Source organism: Helianthus annuus, chromosome 1, assembly GCF_002127325.2.
Source record: "Helianthus annuus cultivar XRQ/B chromosome 1, HanXRQr2.0-SUNRISE, whole genome shotgun sequence".
Classification (NCBI taxonomy): Eukaryota; Viridiplantae; Streptophyta; class Magnoliopsida; order Asterales; family Asteraceae; genus Helianthus; species Helianthus annuus.
The window spans coordinates 123,975,872-123,998,925 of NC_035433.2; the positions used below are offsets into that span (position 1 = coordinate 123,975,872).

Consider the following 23,054-nt stretch of genomic DNA (forward strand, 5'->3'; position numbering starts at 1 on the left):
ATCCTTGCATATTACAAGTTTCATATTTCTCAACTACACCCCATCGGAATGGTTTGGATTCGTCACTTCGAATTCCTTTGCCGGTCCATGCATATTGAGCCGACGGTTAACCATTTCCGGGTGTTTTACCAATTCCACTGCTCCCAGGGCTTTTATTCCTTTGCCCAGCGTTCATCGGCGAAGAAAATCTTGTTGGACCCCCCAAAATCCTTTCACGATTGGAAACCGAAAATTTTCTTCATCAAAGTTGGTGTGATTTCGATGAAAATGACCTTTAGGGGTACAGAAGACATTGTGGTAGATAACATGAAGACTCCACAATCAGAGATTTGGTACCAGGATCTGAAAGATGTTCCGTCTATTGAACTTCCGAAGAGGGCCCTGGTTGCTGCTGGTATGAGTCTTTACTGGAAGATGGATCGTGAAGACAAACCAGTGTACATGGAGGGTGATAAAAGTAAGATTTAGGATTTTCTTACCTTTTGTTTTCTTGTTTTTGTAAATAATATGAATTTGTTCCTGTGTTTCCCTTTGTAGTTGTTTCCTTGTATATTGTTGCATACAAGAGGGAAAACGGGAGGATGGCCACAGTCCCGAAGAGAGCTGATGAGGAACTCTGGTATCTACAGATAGTCAGGAATTTTGCCCTTCCGCGGGATGAAGATGTGGCCGCGCAACCTTCGACTGTTGCTGGTAAATTTAATTTTGCTTTTTGATTAATATTGCAATATTACTCTTTGCTGTCTTTGCGCGTGAGGTAATATTGCAATATTTTCTTTTAAATAGGTGAGTTGACTAACCTGGGCATAGGCCCTGAGAAGAAGAAACAACGTGTACCGGCTGTTATCATTGCGCCGAAGAAGACTGGCACGCCGAAGGCACAATCTTCAAAGGCTAAGAGTGTCAAGGGAGAGAAGAAAGGTATGCGCCTGTTACGCCCAAATTACACATTCCAAAATGTAATATTATCATACTATTATTTAACAAAATTCGGGCATGACCCGTTCGTAATAAGAACAATTCCCTGTAAGACTAACGCGTAATAACTTAAAATACGACGCAGCGGAAAACAAGAGCCCAAAAATTTCGTTCTTTAATAGACATATCAAACACATGAAGGTTCAAATGCGAAATGCCATATATTCATTAAAACGGATTTATAACGTTTTATAACATTAATACTTCAAAACCTATATGAGTTACACTATGTGACCATTCTACCCCGTACAATCCTTGCTCTCAACTCGAACTAAGTCCGCTTCACTTCAATAAATGTAGAGAAAACCCAAGCGATACCTGTGGACACCACGTACAACCAAACCATTAGTCATTAACATACCATTCAACATTAAACTATATAATAAAATTTCCTAGAGCATTCTATAAAGTAGTCGTGCAATTGTCCAAGCGCTTTCTTAAATACTCTTATCCAAATCCAGCTCCATTTCTTCATGAAGCCAACGATCCCATACCTACATTACATTCCAACTCAACGCACATCATTAGTATCCATAAATACTCGAACACTTTGATACGTTCATGCATATGTCTTAAGCATTGAACATTCATTCACACATACATTCACACCTACGTACTTATTATCATACATGCATACATATATATATATATATACTTATATATATATATGCGTACCTTCATACATGCCAATGTTCCTTCCTACGCACAATCAATTAATCACGAATATATACACAAGCTTCTTTTACATGTAGGTTTATGCCGGAATGTCACATTCACAACTTTACATAGTATAGACAATCTATGATTCAACCCACGTGGCCTTTGGATTCCTATACACATATACTTACAAAATTTCCTACACTAACACGAAACAACCCGTTCATTCACTAACCGACAACCGAATCATATAAAACTTGTTCCTAATGGTCCGGGAAATGTTCCCCTTACATAATGACTAAAATTCTTACCCAAGGTCTTAACCATAACGAATTTCATTACATTACGCAACATATGCACATAAAATTCGACCCGTTTAAACCCACCAATTTACTTTCGGCTTAAATACAACCTTCTTCAATAATGAGGCATTATTGGCTTTGTACTTCTGATTATTACATGTTCTTTCATGATGTTTCGTAAACATAAGTATTAAAATCTATTAAACCTACTAAAAAGTGAATCGAAATTCACTTACCTCGAGTACTCCAATAAGTGTTTTTGTCACCTTGCCTTATCTTGACCCGTTATCCTCCTATGCTTGACCTCTCCTTGACACGTTCCTATTATCTCATTCCATTACATCCATTCAATAGTTAGTATACATAATCATACGCATCACTAATCACACTTCTATTCACGTGTCAATCGCTTAACGAGTTCAACATGTATCATAATACTACAATGCTAATCAATCTAACAATTTATCATTCCATCATCACAACAGTCATACATGAGCTTCTAGCATGCATAATTATGTATTTACATCATGTTCGTTATTCTTTCAAAATTCCATACTTAGAATGATAACCTTTTCTAAGTTAGGCAACTTGCTTCATATGTTAAACATTTCATACCATTTCTTAACACCTTGGTTTTTACACATCCATTCTACTATTTTCTATCAACAACCCGTTTCGACCCGTTGGTGCAATTATATGCATAAACTAGTTGGTAAGTGTTTTAGACACTTAAAACAATCAAATAACTTACTAATAATTTATTAAAATCAGTAGTTCATGATTCATACAAGTGTGCATAACAATACAACTATTTTTACTGAATATTTATACTAAAATTTGTGCAGCAACTTTCTGCGCAGCAGCTGTTCACGACACATTTTAACCCATTTATCTTCTGATTCAGTTCTTCATGTTCAAATATGAAATGATCTACACTCAGAGATCTTTCTAAGCATATAAAGATCGTAACAATCGGACATTCCTATGATTTTATATGATTTTTACAAAATCAGCACAGAAGCTGAAATGCTTCCAAACAGCTTGCTGTCAAAACGAATTTACTAACTTTTCATGCTGTTTTGACCCACTAAATCTCATAACCAGCCTCTTATGACCAAATATGAAATGTAATATGCGAAACAACCTTTTCAACGATATATCATATGCCTTAAACCGAGCTACGGTTGATTTTATACGAATTTTTCAAAACAGGTGCGCAACAATAATTACTTCCAATCAGCTTTGTAAATCTTTGGAATTATGAACTAAATCTCGACTTTAAATCATCAATTCATGTTCACAATTTATGCTAAGCATCATAAACATGTTAAAGACCATATGATACAATAATTCTCACAAATTCTTACATAGAACATGAACCACATTGAAACTACACATGCGTGAATGTATGTGTGCATTAGCTAATGATTCAAGCATTTCATCAAACGCTTGGTGTGCATACAACATTATAAACACATTGTACAAGCTCTTAATACATGAATTCAACCAATTCACATAATCATCTTCAACCATGACCAATTTCAACATGAATTCCAACCAACATACATTCATACTTCAATTTCACATAAATTTCACTAACATAAAATTATTAGATTCCACCATACAACTAGCACAAATGGGTTTCACTATAATTCTTCATTCTCATCAAATTCAAGCAAGATTCATATTCTACATGATGATACTAGTTCACCCATTGATTCACATAAGAAATCCCAACTTCACAATTTGCCACCCTAGCCATATGCATATTGTTCTAAATCACCTATTAATCATAATATCATCAACATTTATCTAAATTGCAAGTAGAATTCCACAACTTTTTAACCATCTTTTAACATACAAGTGGGTTTTGCCTAATCCATGCTCATATTCAAAATTTAACATCTCTTGATGTTTTAGCAACCATAGCAACCATTATTCATACCAATTTTTGCATTACATACCCGAATTATACTAGACCCACAAAATCAAACATCACAAAATTGAAAATTTCGACTTACTTGATGTGAGAAACGCTTAAGGGATCATCATTCTTGGTTCATGCACACAATCAACCCGCGATTTCCTTTTCAATTGATGATTTTTTTGTGGTTAGGGTTTACACCCCCTTTTCCCCCTTCTCCTGCGATCGTACGCAGACACACACCCTGTGTGTGTGATTTTTTTTTGTTTTTGTTTTAATAAAATATATTTCCTTTTTGGCAATCTAAGTCCCTCAAGTTTACCATTCCATTATAGTTGCCACAAGTTTCATTCCTTAACTTGTTTATTAGGCATTTAACTAAGTTTAATAACTTAGTTATTGTATTTTATTTAATTACACATGGTGACATTCCTACGAATTTAATAATTCGAGTTTTGGGGTGTTACAAATCTACCCCCCTTAAAGAAGGTTTCGTCCCCGAAACCTCTTTCTTTTCTTCTACAACCCGTCTAGTTTTATTCTTCGTTCCCTCACTCATTCAAGTTACAATGGACGACTTACATAAGCATATTGTGAGAATTTGCCTAATCACAGATCCCATAGTCCATAATTTGAAACTAGCATCCTGATATATTATTCATACTTATCAAGATTTCAAACTTCCTTGCGAAAACCAATCCCTAGTCATCATTAATTTATTCATTTCCGCATACAATCTCGTTCATTCGTACATATTAAACATATCATACCTATTCATATGGAGGTACTTTTTCAATGATAGTGTAAAATTTTTATAAACTCATCCAATCTTTCTTTACAAACCTTCTAGACGTGTTACTTATTTCATTCATTCGCATACATAACTTCCCGCACATACATCATTAAAACATGATAGTTGTCTTGAATTTCTTAGCTTCATAATCAAATTGGGGTGTTCCTAATGTTTAATGAATGCTAGAACTGAATTAAGGACCTTAGCCTAATAAACAAACAATTTCAGCATAAGCAGATAAGGGGGACCCGTCGCAGACGGCACATGGTGCGTCGCCGACGGGCTCGGGAAGGTCCCGTCGCTGAACATTGCCCGTAGACAGACAGTTAGCACGTCGGGTGGAGGGGTGCCGTCGCCGACGGCATAAAGGCCGTCTCCGACGAGCTCTCTGGTGTGCAGACGCTGTTTGACCAAATTTTTTTTTTTGTTCCCGGGTCCTTTTTCCAACCTGAAATGGTCTCGGGCAGTCCCGAAACCTTCCATAACAACCCATAACGTCCCAACCCAGGTTATAATAGTAATTTATCCATAACCCATTTCCGTTTTCATCTAAAAGCATAGCTCGAAATCCTTAAATCACTTACTTGCGTGGCGCTTAGAAACGAACACACTTTCACGAGAGCGTAGGTTTGAGGGATTCGAGCATCGTACATTCATATATTAAATAATTTGCTAACCTTACTACCTTGGTGCAGTACTTGAACATGCAGCAACGAGTCGGTCCTCTTCGTCACCATCCATACCATGTTTCGTATTGACCTCATTCATCCGTGTGACAAGCTTTCGCTTATGAACATTCTTCCACTGACCTTGATAGGTTTATCACATTATGATATCTGCCATACTCATTATAAGATTGGGGATTATCACATTTCATTCAAGTTCATTTAAACATGATGTTTATTACTTCTCCTTGTTTACATATTACTACTTCCAAGATTCTTTTAAAAGCACTAGTGTGTTAAACCTATTCATAACGGGTCAATACATGACCATTTCTTAATATATATATCATTCTTATTGTTTGACCCGTTCTTGACGGGTAAACACATAATCATTATTTCGTAATTATTTAACTCATTTGGTGTACTACACGACACATTTCCTTTCTTCTCTAGCACTCCCTTGGTTTGAAACCAAATTATTCCTCAGCTTCTGCAGTTTGACTTTTCAAGGTCAACTGCCACTTATTTCTTATTATATACATGCGTATCGAAGTACACGTTTGCACTCTTTTTCAACTCAAACATGCTTACGACCTCATAGCTTCACTGTTCCAGTGTTTTCTTGCAAATTTTTACCCTTCCCGTTTTAAAGGTTAGTCATAATACTTATTTCGCTTACAACACCAACATTTTAGTTCCATTCGCTTATATGTCACACCCCCAAAATACCACCTAGGGAGTGTCCCTGTTAGGCGTGTGACGTACCAGCACTGAGCCACTAATCACATTGAACCCATACAAGTTTCTAAATAAAGTTCTCAATTATTAATAAAATACCATCAATATGTTTAAATGAAAACCAATATGTTCAGCGGAAGCAAATAGTAAACCAAGTTAAACTGTTTCAAAACCCAAGTATAGTTTCATGAAATCAATCGCATAAATCCTCCCAGTCGACCCATGACCACTCCAGCTACTCCAGACAGCAAATTCCCCAAATCCAAGATACCTAACGACCTGCGAGCATGCAACAAGTGTATCAGACAACGCTGGTGAGTTCATGGTTTTACAAAAACGTTGGTTACCAAGTGTTTAGTTAATCCATTGAATTTAATTCCGAAAGTAATGTTGAAAACAATGTTGATAATACCCCAATACAAGACGGCTTCTGATTGTTTTGCCCTTTCACCAATGCTCCTATCAAAGCATTGGTCATGACTAGGTCATTAGTTCAACACCCGTCCTCCCATGAACGGGGTGAGGTTGCCAAACCTAAGTAGCTCTACTAACTAATACCATGTTACCTCCCAGGTAACCAAACAACACGGAGGGACTTTAAAGGTGATAGGAAGAGTATATTATCCAACATTCCCGTTTTTACCCAAAAGACTTTTCCCTCCCTGGGATACCCACTGACTGTCCCAACCACCGGGACGCATGCTCAAGAGAGATGAACTCACCTTTGGTTTGCTCGGTAAGATTAATTACTTGTTCAACAAAATTGGTCAATCAAGCCCTATGATAGTTACGTATAACAATTAGTTCACATACACTTAACTCGCATGATAAACACCTTGCATATTATGCATAAGATCTCAATATACACCCTAGTCATTCAGTGCACATAATGGTTCCCCACCCAGATTCATGTTTCCAACTATCAACTTAACATGGCATGTCCTGACGTTCATCACATATTATGTCACGATAAACATTCGGGGTTACGCATAACACATCGATCACATATTGTTCGTTCACATTTCACAAGTAACATACCAGTAAGACATATAGCTACACTCGTATTCTAATTACCAACAATACAAATAACAACCTAACATAATATACCTACACATATACTACTCAAGCATTCATCAAAGCCCAACTCTCTAACTCAACCCGTGGCCCTTTCATTACCGGCCCAGATTATTGATCACATGTTTATATCTTATGTTTCATATGTGATAAGTCCCCTGTTTGACCTAATAAATCAAATGGTGTTTTATACTTTTAGAGGGGAATACCGATGTACCAATTTTCTTACTGGTCCATCCACAAAGAAACTGGTCAACCCCCAATCTGTGACTTAGCCATTTAATGATACTCATCGTATGAATATTATCATAACATTCCAGTAATAATTAATCCAACTTATTTAACAAACATATGTCTGCATACCCTCAAGCAATAAACACACACACACACACACACACATATATATATATATATATATATATATATATATATATATATATATATATCACACTCTTCAACCCAATGATCACGGCCCAACCTTCACAACCGGCCCAACCAATCAATTCCCTCTATTGCAATTTAGTTATCATGTACAAGCAGGCTCTCGTTTACATGAACCATCACAGATTCTCGGCCCAAGTTAATGCATAAATGTTACTGTGATTTAATTAATTTTTTTGCTAAATTATTGAGTCAATGCTCCAGCCCAATATCCAGCCCAAGTGCATGCCGCCCCCACTAAATTGTGCAATTATTTACAGGTTGTTCGACTCCTTGTTGCACCATGTCTGTTACAAGGTAACATACTTTATGACAACTTCCAGTATTACCCTCCCATTTACTCGACTAACCTACCCTTCAAAAATACCATAACCATTAATTGCCATAATTATTTTAAATATCAATCAGTTTATCCTAACACATAACCAATATCCCGAAATCTTGCCACAATAATTATTTCTTGTTACCTGTCGTTATTTAATCACATAAAGTCAAAGAATATCATAAAAACCATTTATTCTAAAAATCTCATACCCCTTTCCATGTACGAACATAATATACTAACATCATCAATCATCACTATAATCAAATACTCGAATCAAAACAGTCATTACACTTGAAATCGTTGATTACTCATCATCATCCACTCCAACTCTAATGCATATTCCAAACAATTATAATCATATGTTCTAATTATCAATCTATATTCTAATAATTTCTGGATTCATGACACCCTTTCTCACCAAAGCCGACTCTTAATCATCTTTGTTACCACACCATACAAGTCATGTATTTGTAATGAAATCATGTTTCCAGCATCATATTAGATGGACAACCATTAATCATATTCAAGTTTACATTTAGCATCAAAAGATTCATGCATACAATTTAACACAATCCCACAGAATTAAAACGAATGATAGTAATACTAACCGAAGAGTGAAACGAGATGTACTAGCACAATAATCTTCGAGGGGGGGGGTCTGCTACTGTTCGCGAGTCAGGGGGGGGGGGGAATTAGGGTTTTGTTATGTTGTAACTTGTGATATACAAACATGATACGTATAGTAGATATAGAACTAACTAACACAAGCCACCTAGTTCGCATATTAGGTATACTAGTTGGGCCAAGATCCAATTGAAACAAGTGGGCCGAGAAGTACTAGCTTCAAGTATAGTTCATAACATAGAAAATACATAGGAAGGTCCATCCATGTAATTCTAGTCTGAATAAGTGGGCCGAGCCCACTTGGATTACGGTGCTATTGGGCTTCGGTCCGGATTGCATTTGACGGCCCAAGGGTTAGTGCGTGACCCAAAAACTTGCGGCCCAAAGGTGTTAATATGTTAATTTAGCAAGATAACACACACGCTTAACAGATTTACCAAAGAAACGAATAGTAAAGATCATCTGATTAACCGTTACAAACATTGTGAGTTCGGGTTGTCACATCATCCCCAACTTGAAAGAAATTTCGTCCCGAAATTTGACAAGTAAGCACAGAAGAGTGAAGCGATTTGAAAGAAATTTCGTCCCGAAATTTGACAAGTAAGCACAGAAGAGTGAAGCGATAGAAACTCTAATTAAACTATATGTAATACTACACAAATAATAATCACAAATAATAATCACAAATAATAATCACAAATAATAATCACAAATAATAATCAAACATTACGCGCAATCACTAAGCATCCAGATAATTGCACAGACACCACGTTAACCAAATTGTAAAACAGGATTGCGAGGTCAGTTGGGTGCCACATCATCCCCAACTTGAAAGGAATTTCGTCCCGAAATTCGCCAATGATATTGAAAGTTAGTCCCACCGTTTGAACAATCGGGGATAACAGAGCTTCACCTGATCTTTGCGTTCTCCCACCGCGAATTTCCACTATTTCTTAAGCTTAACAGCTTCCCAAGGGGTTCAAGTACAAATCCTGGATCTGTGACTAGGTTCTCATTTCCATATATGTGTTTCTGGTTGCTAATATCCTACCTTGACTTTCCCACATGTCAAACTTCGTTCCCATGCGTGGCTATCTGGGCCTTCAGGCCCGGTCACCCACATATGGTCTTCAGGTTTCAATGCATCCTATCAAAACTCAGGTGAATAGGATATCGAGGCCCATGTGCTTCGCCTACCCCACCTCCCTAAGCTGAGAAAGCTGAGAAGACGTCCTCCTAATTTGGTTCCCAAGAGTTCACCGCTCTCCGCAGTGCTAACGAGGTTAAGGCTACGCAATCTTCGAAAATCCCGTGATGAATCTGTGATAGTATCCAGCGAATCCAAGGGATTGCTGTATCCCAGAAGGAAATCAGGATTTGCATAAGGTCAATTCTGAAATTCCACCTAACGATGTGGAAGTAAACCAGGTAACTCTTCAGAAGACACGTCAGAAAATTCACGAATAACCGGAAGATACTCTATCTTCCTTTCTTAAAGTGGCGAATCGGTGACAAGAGCTAGTATAGCAGAGTAGCCCTTCCGTAGACACTTCTGGGCTTTCACGACTGTGACAATGCCAACAACGGCACCACTACGATGATCTTAAACTGATAAGGATTCCCCACTGGGGAGAGGGAACGCACGATTTTCTTTTTACAGAGAATTTTCTGCTTGATACATAGATAACCAAGTCCATGTCAACGACCATGTCAAAACTTACAAGAGTATTGGGAAGTAGGTCAATGTCGAACACTTGACCCACGAGATCAAGTTTACAACCAAAAAGAACATGAGAAGCTTCTATCGATTTACTATCAGTTAATTCTACTACATGCTTATTTACAAGAAAGGTGGGAGTCAGTCCTAACTGACGACTGAACCCTAAGGCACATAACTCCAATCGAAACAAGAGTCAAATAAAACAGAAGCAGAAAAAGATCATTCAAAGAAGACGTACCGGTCTCAACATTGCCATCATTGCGAGTCTCCCCCAGCGCCAATAGTAAATACTCTTCCACGTGCTCCGTTCCCACCATTGTTCCCATTGTTGTCGCTCCCAGTATTGTTGTTGTTGCCAGCATTCTGATTAAGCTGAGGGCAATCCCTCTTAAAATGACCCTCATCACCACACTGAAAGCACCCCTTTTGATTTCCCTGGTTCTGTTGAGACTGTTGCCTCTCCTGTTGTTGTGGCTGCTGCGGCTGCTTTGGAAGCCAGACCCTGCAATCTTTAGCCATATGACCCACCTTGTTGCACCTATGACATACCCGGGTGCACGGCCCGCGATGGTGAAACATACACTTATCACACTTTGGTAACTTTCCCGCGTAAGAACCCTGATTTGAATTGTTGCTCTGATTCTGGTTCACAGAAGACGACTGGCTAAAACTACGGTGGATGCTGTTGTCTGCCCTTTTCTGAGATTGGCTGGCACTGGTAGCTTTATCAGTGTCATTCCATTTCCGCTTGTTAGCACTAGCAGGTGTTGTAGCTGTAGCAGTCGAGGTGGTAGCAGAAACACGTGGAGGCAGGTTGCCACGTTCGACCTCTTGGTCAGTAATCTTATGTGCCAAACGGACGATTCGGGGCAGATTATCTAAGTTTGCAGCAGTAACGTACCCCTTAACAGCTGGTGCTAAACCCTTGAGATACAACTCAATTCGCCGAGGTGGGGGTCGAGACATGTTAGGGCACAAAGTTGCTAAATCATTAGACCTCCTAGTGTATGCTTCAATCTCAGACCCCTCCATTTTCAGGTTGTAGAACTCGTTCTCCAGTTTCTGAATCTCATCACGAGGACAATACTCCTCTCGCATCAACTCCTTGAAATCATCCCAGGTAGTGGCATTCGCCATCTCAATACCCAACATTTGTACTTGGGCATTCCACCAAGTTAAGGCACCATCCTCCAAAGTGCCTGTAGCATACTTCACACGGTCCCCCACGGGGCAGTTGCACATAGCAAATACTGATTCAGCCTTCTCGAACCAACGCAAGAGTCCCACAGCCCCTTCAGTCCCACTGAAGGTCTGTGGCTTACAATCCATGAAGGTCGTAAACGTGCAGGCAGGCGGATTGTGTTGATTCGCAGGTTGACCTAAAACGAAGGGACATACAACACACAAGTAAGATTCGAGTATACGTCGCAAGGATAGAGAGTAATTGGCAACATATCGTACCAGCCTGGTAAGCCGCTAGGGCTTCAGCTACACGAGTGTTGATCAAGTTGGTTAATTCGGCCTGGGTCATAGCAATGTGACCACGTCCACGGCCTCCTCCACGTCCACTCATGGTTCTATATAAGAGAAGGGAACAATCTTAAGGGTCGAAATGAGGTAAAAGTCGAGTATCACATTGAAATCTACAAACTACCAAGTTTACACACAATAGGGCAGAACCCTTCTCACGCTCATTAAGCCTCACTGGGATTTGCATGCACCTCGCGTTATTATTATGTGTGCACCCATAATAATAAGGCGATTTGCATGCTTATCTCAGCGCCTCTTAACTTGCGCTAAAAGGTTCACATTCAAATAGCAAGCGAAAGGTTTTATATGATCAAGAATCACAATAGTCGAAGGGTAGTGTCACACTAACAGTTCAATTAACAGGGGTTGGTAATATAAGGGCTCATGCTGTTGGGCCAAGTGTGCATTCACGTGCAATGTCATACATAAGTGTACACTAGATATACTATGCAATCGTAAATGAGAAACGAACCTTGCAGTCTGGAGCTGAGTGTCATGGTCGATTTCGGTACTCTTCGGTTATAGTCTGGTTTTATGAAAACGTTTTAAAACCAAGTTCACTATAACCAGTGGCTCTGATACCAAACTGTCACACCCCCAAAATACCACCTAGGGAGTGTCCCTGTTAGGCGTGTGACGTACCAGCACCGAGCCACTAATCACATTGAACCCATACAAGTTTCTAAATAAAGTTCTCAATTATTAATAAAATACCATCAATATGTTTAAATGAAAACCAATATGTTCAGCGGAAGCAAATAGTAAACCAATTTAAACTGTTTCAAAACCCAAGTATAGTTTCATGAAATCAATCGCATAAATCCTCCCAGTCGACCCATGACCACTCCAGCTACTCCAGACAGCAAATTCCCCAAATCCAAGATACCTAACGACCTGCGAGCATGCAACAAGTGTATCAGACAACGCTGGTGAGTTCATGGTTTTACAAAAACGTTGGTTACCAAGTGTTTAGTTAATCCATTGAATTTAATTCCGAAAGTAATGTTGAAAACAATGTTGATAATACCCCAATACAAGACGGCTTCTGATTGTTTTGCCCTTTCACCAATGCTCCTATCAAAGCTTTGGTCATGACTAGGTCATTAGTTCAACACCCGTCCTCCCATGAACGGGGTGAGGTTGCCAAACCTAAGTAGCTCTACTAACTAATACCATGTTACCTCCCAGGTAACCAAACAACACGGAGGGACTTTAAAGGTGATAGGAAGAGTATATTATCCAACATTCCCGTTTTTACCCAAAAGACTTTTCCCTCCCTGGGATACCCACTGACTGTCCCAACCACCGGGACGCATGCTCAAGAGAGATGAACTCACCTTTGGTTTGCTCGGTAAGATTAATTACTTGTTCAACAAAATTGGTCAATCAAGCCCTATGATAGTTACGTATAACAATTAGTTCACATACACTTAACTCGCATGATAAACACCTTGCATATTATGCATAAGATCTCAATATACACCCTAGTCATTCAGTGCACATAATGGTTCCCAACCCAGATTCATGTTTCCAACTATCAACTTAACATGGCATGTCCTGACGTTCATCACATATTATGTCACGATAAACATTCGGGGTTACGCATAACACATCGATCACATATTGTTCGTTCACATTTCACAAGTAACATACCAGTAAGACATATAGCTACACTCGTATTCTAATTACCAACAATACAAATAACAACCTAACATAATATACCTACACATATACTACTCAAGCATTCATCAAAGCCCAACTCTCTAACTCAACCCGTGGCCCTTTCATTACCGGCCCAGATTATTGATCACATGTTTATATCTTATGTTTCATATGTGATAAGTCCCCTGTTTGACCTAATAAATCAAATGGTGTTTTATACTTTTAGAGGGGAATACCGATGTACCAATTTTCTTACTGGTCCATCCACAAAGAAACTGGTCAACCCCCAATCTGTGACTTAGCCATTTAATGATACTCATCGTATGAATATTATCATAACATTCCAGTAATAATTAATCCAACTTATTTAACAAACATATGTCTGCATACCCTCAAGCAATAAACACACACACACACACACACACACACATATATATATATATATATATATATATATATATATATATATATATATATATATATATATATATATATCACACTCTTCAACCCAATGATCACGGCCCAACCTTCACAACCGGCCCAACCAATCAATTCCCTCTATTGCAATTTAGTTATCATGTACAAGCAGGCTCTCGTTTACATGAACCATCACAGATTCTCGGCCCAAGTTAATGCATAAATGTTACTGTGATTTAATTAATTTTTTTGCTAAATTATTGAGTCAATGCTCCAGCCCAATAGCCAGCCCAAGTGCATGCCGCCCCCCACTAAATTGTGCAATTATTTACAGGTTGTTCGACTCCTTGTTGCACCATGTCTGTTACAAGGTAACATACTTTATGACAACTTCCAGTATTACCCTCCCATTTACTCGACTAACCTACCCTTCAAAAATACCATAACCATTAATTGCCATAATTATTTTAAATATCAATCAGTTTATCCTAACACATAACCAATATCCCGAAATCTTGCCACAATAATTATTTCTTGTTACCTGTCGTTATTTAATCACATAAAGTCAAAGAATATCATAAAAACCATTTATTCTAAAAATCTCATAACCCTTTCCATGTACGAACATAATATACTAACATCATCAATCATCACTATAATCAAATACTCGAATCAAAACAGTCATTACACTTGAAATCGTTGATTACTCATCATCATCCACTCCAACTCTAATGCATATTCCAAACAATTATAATCATATGTTCTAATTATCAATCTATATTCTAATAATTTCTGGATTCATGACACCCTTTCTCACCAAAGCCGACTCTTAATCATCTTTGTTACCACACCATACAAGTCATGTATTTGTAATGAAATCATGTTTCCAGCATCATATTAGACGGACAACCATTAATCATATTCAAGTTTACATTTAGCATCAAAAGATTCATGCATACAATTTAACACAATCCCACAGAATTAAAACGAATGATAGTAATACTAACCGAAGAGTGAAACGAGATGTACTAGCACAATAATCTTCGAGGGGGGGGGGTCTGCTACTGTTCGCGAGTCAGGGGGGGAATTAGGGTTTTGTTATGTTGTAACTTGTGATATACAAACATGATACGTATAGTAGATATAGAACTAACTAACACAAGCCACCTAGTTCGCATATTAGGTATACTAGTTGGGCTAAGATCCAATTGAAACAAGTGGGCCGAGAAGTACTAGCTTCAAGTATAGTTCATAACATAGAAAATACATAGGAAGGTCCATCCATGTAATTCTAGTCTGAATAAGTGGGCCGAGCCCACTTGGATTACGGTGCTATTGGGCTTCGGTCCGGATTGCATTTGACGGCCCAAGGGTTAGTGCGTGACCCAAAAACTTGCGGCCCAAAGGTGTTAATATGTTAATTTAGCAAGATAACACACACGCTTAACAGATTTACCAAAGAAACGAATAGTAAAGATCATCTGATTAACCGTTACAAACATTGGGAGTTCGGGTTGTCACATTATATACTTTCATTTCTTTTACGCATTCAAGTATCTAATTAAATGGGTAATGGCATATATTCTCATAATGAGATTCAAGCATACCACTTACGCCTCAGTAAAAATCGAGTTAATTGTGTTCAACATAAATATTCCGTTCTATCCGTATAACGGGTTGAGCTTCATACATTTATTATTGCATTCACGACCACCCGTTCTAAACGGATGGTACCCTATCCTTACTCGACTTGTTCAACTTGAACCGGTCGATTTGCATAGCTTATCATAACCTTCTTTAGCATAACCAAATCCGCAAGGGATTTGCATCATTCGTATCTTTCGTTCTTTGAATCCGTTTCGCGGATTCAAGCATTGCATTCACATCTTTCATCCTTGAATCCGTCTCGCGGACTCAAGCATTGCATTCATATCTTTCATCCTTGAATCCGTCTCGCGGACTCAAGCATTGCATTCATATCTTTCATCCTTGAATCCGTCTCGCGAATTCAAACATTGCATTCATACATTGTCAATCCATACTTTCTTATGGACTCAATATTTCATTCTTATCACTTATACCTTTCACCCTTACATAGTACTCTCAACCTCCCGAGAGTCTTACTACCCATTTCACCCACACACCCAGCCGCTACCAAATCCTATCGGACATACCTGTAACAATCATTATGGTCTCACGAACGTCTTATGTTTCTTGTGTATTGGCCAGGTACACAATCCACATACTAGTTTCGTGTCTCCGTGTAATCGTCACCTTATGTCCGAAGAATTAGGTTTCGGCACGTGTAACATTTTCATAACTTCGTTTCCATTATATTATTATATTTCATTAAAATTTTCCTTCACTCGATAACTTTTAGCATTACATGCACCCTTATGCAAAATTTACGTACCTGGGCAATGGTCTTATTACATGCCTTGGTGTCAGTCCGAGACCACAGTCGTGGATCATCCTCATCCAAACAACTATGCTTATCTTACACACAACATAATGTTAGTTTCTTCATAAACATACTTAAATTCATACTTACATTTGCTTCTACCTTTAGATCTTGATCGAGTCTTGGATTGTACGGGTTCCTCGTCACAAGAGCACACAGGTTTGAGTTCAAGTATTTGCCTCCTCATACTTGATTTCCCTCAAACCAGGGCTCTGATACCAACTTGTTACGCCCAAATTACACATTCCAAAATGTAATATTATCATACTATTATTTAACAAAATTCGGGCATGACCCGTTCGTAATAAGAACAATTCCCTGTAAGACTAACGCGTAATAACTTAAAATACAACGCAGCGGAAAACAAGAGCCCAAAAATTTCGTTCTTTAATAGACATATCAAACACATGAAGGTTCAAATGCGAAATGCCATATATTCATTAAAACGGATTTATAACGTTTTATAACATTAATACTTCAAAACCTATATGAGTTACACTATGTGACCATTCTACCCCGTACAATCCTTGCTCTCAACTCGAACTAAGTCCGCTTCACTTCAATAAATGTAGAGAAAACCCAAGCGATACCTGTGGACACCACGTACAACCAAACCATTAGTCATTAACATACCATTCAACATTAAACTATATAATAAAATTTCGTAGAGCATTCTATAAAGTAGTCGTGGAATTGTCCAAGCGCTTTCTTAAATACTCTTATCCAAATCCAGCTCCATTTCTTCATGAAGCCAACGATCCCATACCTACATTACATTCCAACTCAACGCACATCATTAGTATCCATAAATACTCGAACACTTTGATACGTTCATGCATATGTCTTAAGCATTGAACATTCATTCACACATACATTCACACCTACGTACTTATTATCATACATGCATACATATATATATATATACTTATATATATATATGCGTACCTTCATACATGCCAATGTTCCTTCCTACGCACAATCAATTAATCACGAATATATACACAAGCTTCTTTTACATGTAGGTTTATGCCGGAATGTCACATTCACAACTTTACATAGTATAGACAATCTATGATTCAACCCACGTGGCCTTTGGATTCCTATACACATATACTTACAAAATTTCCTACACTAACACGAAACAACCCGTTCATTCACTAACCGACAACCGAATCATATAAAACTTGTTCCTAATGGTCCTGGAAATGTTCCCCTTACATAATGACTAAAATTCTTACCCAAGGTCTTAACCATAACGAATTTCATTACATTACGCAACATATGCACATAAAATTCGACCCGTTTAAACCCACCAATTTACTTTCGGCTTAAATACAACCTTCTTCAATAATGAGGCATTATTGGCTTTGTACTTCTGATTATTACATGTTCTTTCATGATGTTTCGTAAACATAAGTATTAAAATCTATTAAACCTACTAAAAAGTGAATCGAAATTCACTTACCTCGAGTACTCCAATAAGTGTATTTGTCACCTTGCCTTATCTTGATCCGTTATCCTCCTATGCTTGACCTCTCCTTGACACGTTCCTATTATCTCATTCCATTACATCCATTCAATAGTTAGTATACATAATCATACGCATCACTAATCACACTTCTATTCACGTGTCAATCGCTTAACGAGTTCAACATGTATCATAATACTACAATGCTAATCAATCTAACAATTTATCATTCCATCATCACAACAGTCATACATGAGCTTCTAGCATGCATAATTATGTATTTACATCATGTTCGTTATTCTTTCAAAATTTCATACTTAGAATGATAACCTTTTCTAAGTTAGGCAACTTGCTTCATATGTTAAACATTTCATACCATTTCTTAACACCTTGGTTTTTACACATCCATTCTACTATTTTCTATCAACAACCCGTTTCGACCCGTTGGTGCAATTATATGCATAAACTAGTTGGTAAGTGTTTTAGACACTTAAAACAATCAAATAACTTACTAATAATTTATTAAAATCAGTAGTTCATGATTCATACAAGTGTGCATAACAATACAACTATTTTTACTGAATATTTATACTAAAATTTGTGCAGCAACTTTCTGCGCAGCAGCTGTTCACGACACATTTTAACCCATTTATCTTCTGATTCAGTTCTTCATGTTCAAATATGAAATGATCTACACTCAGAGATCTTTCTAAGCATATAAAGATCGTAACAATCGGACATTCCTATGATTTTATATGATTTTTACAAAATCAGCACAGAAGCTGAAATGCTTCCAAACAGCTTGCTGTCAAAACGAATTTACTAACTTTTCATGCTGTTTTGACCCACTAAATCTCATAACCAGCCTCTTATGACCAAATATGAAATGTAATATGCGAAACAACCTTTTCAACGATATATCATATGCCTTAAACCGAGCTACGGTTGATTTTATACGAATTTTTCAAAACAGGTGCGCAACAATAATTACTTCCAATCAGCTTTGTAAATCTTTGGAATTATGAACTAAATCTCGACTTTAAATCATCAATTCATGTTCACAATTTATGCTAAGCATCATAAACATGTTAAAGACCATATGATACAATAATTCTCACAAATTCTTACATAGAACATGAACCACATTGAAACTACACATGCGTGAATGTATGTGTGCATTAGCTAATGATTCAAGCATTTCATCAAACGCTTGGTGTGCATACAACATTATAAACACATTGTACAAGCTCTTAATACATGAATTCAACCAATTCACATAATCATCTTCAACCATGACCAATTTCAACATGAATTCCAACCAACATACATTCATACTTCAATTTCACATAAATTTCACTAACATAAAATTATTAGATTCCACCATACAACTAGCACAAATGGGTTTCACTATAATTCTTCATTCTCATCAAATTCAAGCAAGATTCATATTCTACATGATGATACTAGTTCACCCATTGATTCACATAAGAAATCCCAACTTCACAATTTGCCACCCCAGCCATATGCATATTGTTCTAAATCACCTATTAATCATAATATCATCAACATTTATCTAAATTGCAAGTAGAATTTCACAACTTTTTAACCATCTTTTAACATACAAGTGGGTTTTGCCTAATCCATGCTCATATTCAAAATTTAACATCTCTTGATGTTTTAGCAACCATAGCAACCATTATTCATACCAATTTTTGCATTACATACCCGAATTATACTAGACCCACAAAATCAAACATCACAAAATTGAAAATTTCGACTTACTTGATGTGAGAAACGCTTAAGGGATCATCATTCTTGGTTCATGCACACAATCAACCCGCGATTTCCTTTTCAATTGGTGATTTTTTTGTGGTTAGGGTTTACACCCCCTTTTCCCCCTTCTCCTGCGATCGTACGCAGACACACACCCTGTGTGTGTGATTTTTTTTTTTGTTTTAATAAAATATATTTCCTTTTTGGCAATCTAAGTCCCTCAAGTTTACCATTCCATTATAGTTGCCACAAGTTTCATTCCTTAACTTGTTTATTAGGCATTTAACTAAGTTTAATAACTTAGTTATTGTATTTTATTTAATTACACATGGTGACATTCCTACGAATTTAATAATTCGAGTTTTGGGGTGTTACAGCGCCATTCCTCTGACTCCTGGTGTGATTATGTAGTTGTGTCTGATACGTTGGAAGGACTTACGCCTGTAGTGGTAAAGAGACCGAAGGCGGAGCCTCGGGATACCGCTGATATCCCAGCATCGAATCCTGATGACCCCATTGATTTGGAGTCGAGTCCGGAGCCTTTAGCGAAAACGAAGGCGGTGAAAAGGAAGCAGGTTGAAGTTGAGGCTGAGGCGCAGCCTACTAAGAAGGTGCCGAAAAGAAAAATTGGCAAAAGAGGCAACCTAGATGCCTTTATTACAAAACCTCCCCCAGGTGAGTATCTTCTTTATTTGTTATTTATGTGTACTGTATGTTAATATAACCATTGTTCTTGCAGAAAAGCCAATTCCTTCTGCTCGCGCGGAGCCATCATCTATTTTTAATGATGATCTCCCTCCTTCATCACCTCGTGCATCTATTAGGGAGCAGCTAGAAGGTACAAAAGCTGTTGAAACTGAGGTGGAGAAGGTTGTTGAGGTGGAAAATCCTGAAGTTGAGAAACCTGTTGAGGTTGAGATGGAAACGGAGAAGGTTGTGGAACCGGAGACGGCGGATGTTAATGTTGCTCGTCCCAAGTCTCCTGAAGTTGTGGCGTGTGATCCAAAGAAAGGGAAATCTGCTCATGAAGACCCTGTGGTAACTATCCCTACCTCTGTTTCTGCTTCCGCGCCTGTAAACATTGAGAGGAGCCCAGTTGGTGATCAGGGCTCTTTTGCCCATGATGAAGAAAACTCCTCCATCCGCCCAGAGGAAACTCCGGAGGATTATTATTACAGAACTTACTCAGAGAAGAAGGCTTCTGAGATTCATGCTCCAGTGTAGAAGCTGAAGAAAGGCGACACTTTTTCGGACTGGCGGGTTTGTCATGATTGGTTACAAGGTACCTTTCCGCCTGCTGAAGTGAAGTTTCAAGAAGATCGTTCTCACGACCAGTCTTATCATTTCTACCTTGAAGAAGCTGCTAGCTTTACTTCTACTACACACTGTATAGTGCGCGAGTGGCGCAGTATGTATAAAGAATGGTCTACTGTTGAAGCATCCAAGAAAAAAGCTTCTGAAGAGGAAACCCGAGTTGCCCTGTTGAGGGCTAAGTTGGAGGCTGATCGGGCCAAGTTTGAGAGCGATAAGAAAACTGAAGAGTGGTCTACCGCGGGATGGAAAAGAAAAGAGGAGGCTGAAGCCGCTCTACTTTCAGAGGAGCATAAACGTTGGAGGGAAATCTGAAAGAAAGACAATAATGAAAAAATGGGTCTTCGCAATGTCATCAATAATCTCAAGGCAGAGGTTGAGAAGCTGAAGAAGCAGGATGCGGAGATTGAGAAGTTGAAGAAAGAGAAGGCGGAAGACGAAGCGGCCCGCGATGAAGCGCGTTCTCATCGAGAGCGGAGTGAACAGAGAGAGGTACGAACTTGTGCCACACTTGCCCTTAAGAATAAGGAGATAGACGAACTTACCTCTTTATTATCTGACCAGGAACAAATTAAGGCGGAGCTCGAATCTGCCAAAAAAGATTTGCAGCTTGAGCGAGTTGAAAAAGCTGAGACTTCCCGCCGCCTGAGTGAAACCGAAGAAAAGTTAGAAAACTCTGAAACTACTCGAGTGACAGCGAAGAGTCAGGTTGAACCGTTGAAGAATGACATGCTTTGGATGAAGCATCACGGGATCATAAGTGTAAGCGTGTCAGCTCTTTGCGATATTTTGATGTAGTTGTACATCTTTTTATTTGTTGTATTGCGCACGTTGCCAGTTCTGTCCTTAACTCCAATGATTTAGATCAAACGGTTGCGCATCTGCTGATTGCTGCGCGTAATGACAGATATGCCCAAGGATACACATAATGTACCTAGCATGTTACTAATGCATTAAAGGTTGATTGGGATACCAGCAGGTCCGCTACGCACGGAGTTGATACTGAAGCTGCTCATGCTACTGCCAAGGCTGAATACAACACTTTGCACCTTCCTGTGATGGACCTAGTCACTGCTGCGCTACAATCTGAAGATTTTGTGGCGCAATTAAAGGAAGTGTTTCTGGATGAAGAAGATGATGATGAAGACCTAGATTAGGTTCTTTGTACTTTTGTGGTTGTTAAACATTTGTATTTTGAATAGGTTTGGGATGTGGATCCCTTTTGATTGTTTGTTTATGCGCTGTAGCACAAGTAACTTGTTGATGCACTGCTGTGGATGTAGATATTTGCTAATGCGCTTACTGCGCAAGTAACTGTTTTGAATATATGATATGTTTGAATTACAATGTCTTGCATGGGTACAATTACTTTGTTTAGGTAAGGCGAATAAAGATGGTATAAAGCTCATGTGTGAACGTAGGGTTGGACCTTGCGCGTTACTTGTGACTGCTGACCGTTCATGAGATTTGTATTGGCTTACCATAGTGTTTTTGCGCTTACCAAAAAAAAATTGCATGCGTTTTGTAATAAACACAAAAATAATGTACCGAACTTTGTATTGATTGGATAGGGCGCAGAGGCCGTGAGTTACAAAGTTGTGTTAGGATAAATAGTGAGACTTAATTTACTGCGCATGCAAAGAGTCCTGTGTCATAAGTTGGTAAGTTGAAGAACTTAACCAAATATGAAGGAAAGCTATGATTGCATGGGTGTTGATCTGCCTTGGGCTTAAGCTTGTTTAGCTTTTGTGCTCGGCCCTTCGCCCCCGCGCGTGATCTGCTTGATGTCTTTACGCACATTTTAAACCAAGTGGGTGAGTTCTCCACTCTTTAATGCTTTCTCTATTTCCGTGTGGGAACTTATGCAGTTGTTTGTGGTGTGGCCATTATCTTTATGGTACTCGCAGTAAAGGTTTGGGTCTTGTCCTCTTTTATTCTTCATCGGCGGTGGTGTTTTGAATTGATAGTCCTCAGTGCTGAGTACCTCCGTCGGTGTCTTTGTGAGAGGAGTCCACTGCCTCTCTCGGTTCTCTTGTTTAGCCTCCTTTTGTGCTGCGAGCTTGTTGATTTTTGCGCGGGCATCTTCGGATGAGTATGCACCTGAAGCTTAGTCCTTCCAGTTTTTCTTGAATTTTCTACCACTGTTCCTACTCATGTCTTGCGGACGGTTCTGTGGTAGTGGTGGCCTGTT

General features: G+C 38.5%; 2 long non-coding RNA genes across 2 annotated transcripts; both read right to left on the minus strand.

The window, feature by feature from the left end:
* Nucleotides 1-1,075: 1,075 nt before the first annotated feature.
* Nucleotides 1,076-4,116, minus strand: LOC110876557. The gene is made up of 3 exons (XR_002556669.2): nt 3,959-4,116; nt 1,424-2,258; nt 1,076-1,296 (listed from the first exon to the last, which is right to left on the minus strand). It is a non-coding gene; the product is annotated as an uncharacterized LOC110876557 (long non-coding RNA).
* A 954-nt stretch (nt 4,117-5,070) lies between these two features.
* On the minus strand, nt 5,071-18,254 carry LOC118479735. The gene is made up of 2 exons (XR_004860338.1): nt 16,264-18,254; nt 5,071-5,490 (listed from the first exon to the last, which is right to left on the minus strand). It is a non-coding gene; the product is annotated as an uncharacterized LOC118479735 (long non-coding RNA).
* Between the last annotated feature and the right edge of the window lie 4,800 nt (nt 18,255-23,054).